This window comes from Lichenostomus cassidix, chromosome 1 (assembly GCF_008360975.1).
Source record: "Lichenostomus cassidix isolate B80296 chromosome 1, HeHo_3.0, whole genome shotgun sequence".
Classification (NCBI taxonomy): Eukaryota; Metazoa; Chordata; class Aves; order Passeriformes; family Meliphagidae; genus Lichenostomus; species Lichenostomus cassidix.
In genome coordinates, this window is record NC_139479.1 from 99,944,772 (window position 1) to 99,952,730 (window position 7,959).

General features: G+C 46.8%; 1 long non-coding RNA gene across 1 annotated transcript; it reads right to left on the bottom strand.

The window, feature by feature from the left end:
• Window positions 1–6,705: 6,705 nt before the first annotated feature.
• LOC146445445 (uncharacterized) lies at window positions 6,706–7,643 on the bottom strand. The gene is made up of 3 exons (XR_014851853.1): window positions 7,595–7,643; window positions 7,143–7,214; window positions 6,706–7,042 (listed from the first exon to the last, which is right to left on the bottom strand). It is a non-coding gene; the product is annotated as an uncharacterized LOC146445445 (long non-coding RNA).
• Window positions 7,644–7,959: the final 316 nt, after the last annotated feature.

Consider the following 7,959-nt stretch of genomic DNA (forward strand, 5'->3'; position numbering starts at 1 on the left):
TCAGGTAAACAAGCCACTGTAGCTTGTTAGGATTTTACTGAGGCCTGAGTATGCTGAGGCCCTGCTCAGGTATATTCAGTTAGCATAAGTTTTGCTGGAAAACTGCGTTTTCCAACAGTTCCCCCGTTTCGCTTGTGAGAACAGACGTTGTCTGTTATCAGATTAATTTGCTTTGCTATAAGTAATTCTTATTATTAGAATTGTTATAAGTTTACCTAAGGAAATTTCACTAGTTATTTAGATATGTTGCCATGGTCTAGGAACTGTCATTGCTGAAAACATTCACTTCACAGGTAAAGCTTGGAGAACCCTTTCCGGACAAGGACTCCAAGTTTACTTGGAAGAAGGTTTAACTTTTATAAACTCAATTTGGCAAGTCAAAGTTATTTGATCCCATTTTGATGCAAAACACTTTGGGACTCATGGCATGTTTCCCAGCCAGTTAGGATCAAGGCCTGGCCAGGGCCTAGATGCTAAGTGGAAGGGTTTTCGTAGAACATCTTATAAACAAGCTTTGATTAATATCAATAAGGAGAGTGTCTTAACATGTTACTATTTTTGCAGATAGCTATATAAGGTGAGATGAAATATTTGAAAACAGTGGACATTATCATTTGACTTTAACTAAGGAATATAAACTGCAAAGGCCTTTTGTGAATAATAATATAAACTAACAAATTTAAAACTTAAAATCAATATCACTGAAAATGAATAAAACTTGATCTTAATAAATCTGATTTTAAACTAACAAATAGGACTTAACTATAATGGAATTTAAAATTGATATCACTTTAACAACTTAACTCTAACAAAATTTAAAACTTAACAGAATTTAAAATTAACATCACTTAATATTACTTAACAGAATTTTTTTAACAGAATTTACAACTTAATAGAATTTAAATTCACTATTACTCAACTTTAACAGAATCTATGTTTAACCAAAAGTACTTAACAGGTAGTTTAGACTATTTAGTATAACTTCACTCACAGGTTTTCATTCACACATTAAAACTCTCAAGAAATCAAAATCACACTCTCATCAGTCGCAGGCTTCATCTACACATTAAAGCACTCAACACACTCTCAGTAGGCCTACAATATTCACACATACACACAAACTCTATTTTAAGTAATGCTTTAGCAAAATTCAACTTTCGTTCAAGGCTTTAGTATTCAAGGTGTTATTTTTTATCAGGATATCTTGTTACAATGCTTCTTTATTAGTAAAACGCTGGAAATAGGTTTTGGTCTCGGTGTCAGTGCAGCCAGGCTGAAGGAAGAGCCGATCTGCTCCATTTGCTTGGACATTTTCAGGGAGTTTCAGTTGCTGAAGCTGCAGCAGGTGGTGAAGGCTTGCCAGGACAAGTGCTTACAGAAAAAGCCAAGCTCAGAGACATTTCCCTGAAACTCTGGAAAAGCTGAAAAGTCATGAAACTCCACCGAATCAGCCATAGCAAGGCTGTGCTGCTGGTCAACACGTGGCAATGGGTGTTTCACCCTGCAAAGCGAATAATTAGAGGTTTTGGAGAGAATAGCTGGAGAACGTGTTCAAAGATTTGTATCTGTAGCTGGAGAGCGCAGCGGGACCGCTGCCACCATGGGGAATGACATGGACGTGATTCCCGAGCGGGAGATGAAGGATCTCCAGTTCAGAGCACTGAAGAAGATTCGCATCTTTGAAACTCTTAAAAGTTCTCCATGACTACAAAAGAAACAACTCCATTCTGTATCAGACTGCTGTTTCTGCTGGCAACGCTGTTGGTTAGTTCTGGTTCGCTGCTGAAGCTGTCAATCATTTCCTCATCCTTGGGGAGGAATAGAGTTTAGAGTCTCATCATAGACATCACCGTTGGGGCAGTGAAGGAGGCGTGGATGGCTCGCGGCTCCGCCCACCGGGGCACCCTCTGGGACCTCTGCTCTCACCGTCATTTGACCAGAAACCACGGCTGGACAACTTCCGCCACAGGTCTCTCTTGGTGGCATTCAGGCGGCGTGCGATGAAGGGTAGGGGCCACCGCTGCCGTGCAGCCACTGGTCGCTTTCTGTTTGTTCTTTTTGTTTTTACAAGCTTCTGTGCTGTGAGTATCTCTGTTGCAGTGTGAACACCAAACTTTTTTGTTACAGTTCTTTCGTATGTGTTTTTTACTTCCACATCGATAACATCGGGATGATTTGTGGCTACTTTGGCGCTTTACCCGCAGTATTTGAGCTCTCTCTAACATCGTATTTAGTTGTTCTGGCAAAAGTTCAACAGTGACTCTCTCAAACAAAGCAGCTAAGATGTTTTTTGTTGCAAAGTTGCACCCTCCCCTTGCTAGTGCTGGGAGCGATAGAGGGCTACGATTCCCCCTCCCCCCCGGCGGGGGGGGCTTCCCCGGCTGCTGTGCCGCGGCCGCCGAAGTTCCCCGCATATCAAAAGCAGTACAGTAACTCACAGGTTTCTCTCTGCTGCATGCGGCTGCCATCTCCTGCGCCGTCAGCCACGCAAGGTTTTGTTCCGTGCAATGCTTCTGTAAGCAGGCTACGACTGTACTCCATGGTTTACCAAGCTTTCTTGCAATCTTATCACACTCTAAAAGTAAAGTAGCTCCATAATTCAACCATTGTCCTACATCGAATACTGTAATGGGATTTGTAAAAAATCCATAAGCTTGTCCTACCACTATCAGGCCCATTATGTGTGATAGGCCACCTTTACTGAGTCCGTGCTTTTCTAAAAAGCATAACAATAAAAATTGGGCTACCTCTGTCTCCATTCCGTACCAGCTGGGTTTAAAGTTACGCAGTCGCCGCCGTCCGAGCGCTCCGTTTGGGCGTCTCTGGTTATTCCACGGTCGCGACGGTCAGTGCAGCCTTTCCGAGGTTTATTAGCCCATCCGGAAGCGGGTCTTTTTCGGCCCAGGCTTTCATAGCCCCCCGGCGCTGCCCCGGGGCCTCTCCGGTCTCGTCGCTCTCTGGGCGGGGTCGTAAAACCCTGCTGCCAGTGTCCGTGGTCGTCAGTTCTAAATCCTGCTAACTCCGTATCACGTCGGGCTCACCATTTGACATAACGACGAGAGGGAACTCACGGCAGTCTCAATATGAGATATAGAGTAAGCTCCATTTTATTTCACCAAACGAGAAACTTATATACTGTTACAGATGTTACTAATTATAGTTACACACGTATCTGCAGTCTGTTCTCACACATTCAGGGATCCTCCTGTTGACTCCCTTATCCTTTTCTCATAACACTTCTGACTCCCTATTCTTTCTCATGACATTCTTCCCACAGAACATTCTCAGGTAAACAAGCCACTGTAGCTTGTTAGGATTTTACTGAGGCCTGAGTATGCTGAGGCCCTGCTCAGGTATATTCAGTTAGCATAAGTTTTGCTGGAAAACTGCGTTTTCCAACACGGGAGTATCAACAATGAGTGAGAGCCAGCCTGAGATATCATGCCAGAGTTGGGAGTGGGAAAGAGGCAGCTCTGCCTTTTCCTTCCGGACAGCCGATTTGGCTGGCTACGTAGCGTGGTCGCTGGCACAGACACTGTTGCTTTGTGGGTTTTACCTTTTGTTTCTTCGTGGGTTTTTCCTTTTGTTTCTTTTCCTTTGCCACTGTGCCTGGGCTTACTGGCTCGTCTCTCTGCTTCTCCGCTGTTTGTGACCCCGAGTCAGTTCATGCCGCGCCGGGACCCGGGACCGGAAGCACCCTGTCCCCTGCCGGAGGCCGCCCCACCTCTGCACAGTCAGACCCAGGGACCAGCCATCGCCGTGAGCTATCCAGGGGAGCGATTCCCCACTCAGCCCCTGCCATTCTTCTGCCACAGCTACAGGTGTTCGCTGCGCAATAACCCAACATCCCGTGAATGCCAGAACGCCCCGCGGCTCCTGCTACAGCTGCGGAGTTTTTCTGCTGCCTCTTGCTTGCTATATGCGGGTGAGCCAGCCCCTGCCATCCTAGCCACCGCTCCGAGGTTCCTGCTGCAGCCTATTTCGCTCTCCAGCCTGCCTGCCACTATCCACGTGGAGAATGAACTTGCGCCACAGCGCCTCCTGCAGCCGCGGGGGAATCATCGCACCTGCCTTGCCCGACTGGGAGCCAACAGCACCCCTGCCGGCTGTGACCGTAACTGCACCACAGGGGGGAGTGCTCAACGGTCAGAGAAGGCTGTTACAGGGTTTCTGGTTTTGTTTGTTGTTGCTGCCATTGTTATTGTCTGTTTGCTTGCCTTGTTATAAATATTAGTAAAGAACTGTTATTCCTTTTCCCATATCTTTGCCTGAAAGCCCCTTTTATTCCAAAATTATAATAATTTGGAGGGAACGGGGTCGTATTTTCCATTCCAAGGGAGGTTCATGCATTCCTTAGCAGGCATCTGTCTTTCAAACCAAGACAGGCAGCTATATGGTGATTTTACCTTTGAAAATGGAATTGGTCCCAAAACACACATTGACAGAGAAATGCGTCCCACCTTGATTTAAAACTCCCATTTTGAAAAGCCTGAAGCATGTCACTAAAGTGGGACATTCTGCTTTAAGCTGGTGAGTCTGTGAGGTTCCCAAAGGTAAATAGCAACCCTTAAGATCTCTGGCATTGTTCTGGCTTAGTGGCAGACTGATTTGTTTCCCAAGTAGATGCCTTGTCCCAGCACCTGTCCCAGTCTGCTGGCAGCTGGACTCAGCCCCACAGACTCACAGTGTTTCCAAGCAGATTGTTGTCTGGAGAAACATGTGGGGTGTCCGTGGAGACACATTTGCATTGCACTCAGATCCCTGCAAGGATTTGAAAGGCCCCATTAAATTCCCAGCTGTCATTGCCAGAACTCTACTCTGAGAACAAGCCCAGGTCCCTGATGATGGTGATCGTGTTGGCAGAGGGAACACTTCTTCCAAACCAAACAAATTATTCAAAAGCCAACCACCTCACTTCTTTGACCTGCTCTTAACAATGGGGTCTCTTAACAATGGAATCAGGAAGGGATCCTTCAGATCTCATTGGGAGTCAGACATAAACAGAAGGGATTCCCCAGCTCAAACCCCTCCTCCTGCTCTCCCCTGAGAGCAGCCCCAGTCCTCGAAGGGAGATGCTTCTCCCCCACGTGGACAAATTCAGCATGACCTTGAGAGTTTATTGCAGTGAAACGAGGAAAAGTGCTGAGCAGAAAACAATGGGTATCTGTGAGATAGCAGAGCTGGGAGCAGGAAGGATCTCTGCAAAAAGACAGGACTTCTTCCTCCCTGAGGAGTCACACAGATGTGAGCAGGAGCTCACAGGACACTGAATCCTGATCAAGAGAGAGCGTCAAGAGCTCTGAGCAGTGTCTGGGCAGTGGGGTGGGGATGCATGGTGGGCAAGAACCCCAAAATGCTGTCAAAAGTGCTCAAGCAGGAGTGGGGGCATTCCCAGAGCCCACCCACCACTTGGAGGCTCCAGACCTGTTCAACCTCTAGATTTTTAAAGCTTGTATCCCAGCTCCTTGTATGCTTTGCAGCTGGGGACACATGTGTCTTGCTCTGCTGGTGCCTCCATCAAAATAAGGCAGGGAGAACAGTGAGCTTTGTTCCTGGATTTCTGCTCTCCTGAGAACAGGGCATTCGAGAGAGACAAAGGTCTATATCAGTTTGGTCCAAGATAGTTGACAGAAGACAGCTTGAAGAATGCTGTGTCATCAATAACAGGGCATTATGGCTTAGGATGCTGAAAAAAACTACAGACTGCTCCGAGGGGGTGATGGGAAAGACATGAGCTTTGTGAGTAACAGCATGTGGGGAGGGCCTGTCCATGTGTGCTCTCATGTACATCGACCCATGAGTATGGAAAGCCAAGATAAAGGGCTTCTTGATAAAACCCTCTGTGGATTATGTCAGGTTTTTTCCAGATACCAAGTTTCCTTTTTGTCTATGTTTTTGAAACCTTTCATTTTTAAATGCAAAGTGAAGTTTCTGGCTATAAATCTTGGTCACATCCCACAGCCCTTGTCACCTTGCCTCTTCTCCCTTCTTTCGTATCTCTCCTCCCAGGCTTCTACTGCTGCTGTTGGAACTTGATGCTGGTTCAATGGGGCTCTGGAGAAGAGAAGCAGGTCAGGAGAAAGTGGCTTTCTGACTGCAGACTCCTGGTGCGCAATGAATGACATCCACAGTAAGAGTCACCACAGAGAGCAAACCTGCTCTGTCCCTGCAGAGTCTCGCTCTGATGTGCCATTAGACCCTGTCACACTTGCAGCTCCTGTAGAAACTGCATTCCATGCCATGGCTGGAAAGGACTGCTGTGGATCTGTGTGATATGATTCCCTGTGTGATGTAATTAACCTGTCCAGGGAAGGAAATGAAGGGCACAGGTGCTGCATCTGTTTCTGTTCCAGGATACAGCAAAGCCTTCAAGAAAGGTCTTCTGTGATGGCTGAATATTGACAATCTCTCTAGGATCTGTCATCCTGGCATGGGTCATCCAGCCACCTGCATTGATCCCTTCAGCTCAGCTGTCTTTTATCAAGGGAAAAAGTCACTGTTCTGGAAAATGCTCCTGTTATTTTTAGACATGAAGGGTTATAGATGCAAAAATACTTCACTAAATATACTAGAAACATTTATAACTCATAGATGTTGCAAAAAAGGCAGTGGCTCAAAGGTACATTCCTCAATCAGCCTAATCTTACTGCCCGATAAATCCCTGTTCCAATTAGAACACCAAACATTAATTCCATTTGGACTTTTGTATTTACTTTCATTTGCTTTGACACTGACAGCATCTGTGTTCGCTGGCTCTGATTTCACGCAGTATATCTCTCTGATCTGATCTTGCAGTGGTGTTTAACCTGTGATGACCATCCTGCCCAGCAGATGCTTTCATCTCCAGGATTTTTGTTCTGGAGATGTAAACAGAAAGGATTCTGGTTTTCTTCTATCTCTGATCCCACCAAATTATTTTAAGGTATGCCTGGATCTTGCCTTGCTCTAGGTGGTTCTCACCCCCAAAATGTTGGTCCTCAGAAAAAACAGGAATTCTTCCTCCAGGCACTAGTCCAACACCAAGAGCCTGGCTCTGCTCTGCCTGCATCCAGAAACACAGGAGGGATAAAGCCCACTTGGCTGGGGGTGGGCTGGGCAGCAGGGGCCAAAGGGAGGGGGAGGCAGCAGCCCACTGTGCTTACAGATGCTTCAGCAGGAATAGCCCTTACAGGGCATGGCACTTCACTGCCTGCAGGTCATTGTCCTTGAGGATTCTGGAATGACACAAACAGACTTAGTTACACCAGCTGCTTGCCAGGAGGAAATGGAATTTTCATGGGATATACTGCAGCAACTTTACTGGAACATCTCCTTGGGTCACTGCAGAGATTGCCCCCACTCATGGCTTGAGCAGACACCTGTGGATGCTCTTGTGGATTGCACTTGCGGGTCAGCTGACCTTAAACTGATCCCTGGGGTAGCAGACAAAAGGAAGATCCGGTAGGTTAGGACATGACTCAGCTCATAGCTTTTCTTGCCACCCCAAGAAGACCTGGGGATTCACAGACTCCTTGCTGAGCAGCCTAGCTTTGAATTCACATGTAAATGGGTTGCATGGGTGCTAAAAAAAAACAGACTAAAGGATGGGAAATACCTGAATTCCTGACATTTTAGATGCTGGAGGGCATTTACAAGGTCTCTGTTGCGGTTTAGAGGATGTTACAGCAGACTTTACCCTAGAGCTTCTCTACCCAGCCTGGTTCAGCGCCTCAGTGCTCCAAACCCTCTGTCCCAGGGCTGGACACTGCACTCTCACCGGCCGGGGAGCCATAAGGCTAGCTCTGGTTCGTCTGCTTCCACAACCGGCGGTGATAAAGGAGGCGAGGAGGGTCTATGCGTTGTGTCCATGGAAGATGTTTATTCGCATGGTGCAGCAGAGGCCAATGACCTACCCGAGGCAGAGATGCCTCGAGGGCGAAGGCCTCACATGCACAGCCACATGTGGAGCAGAAACACACG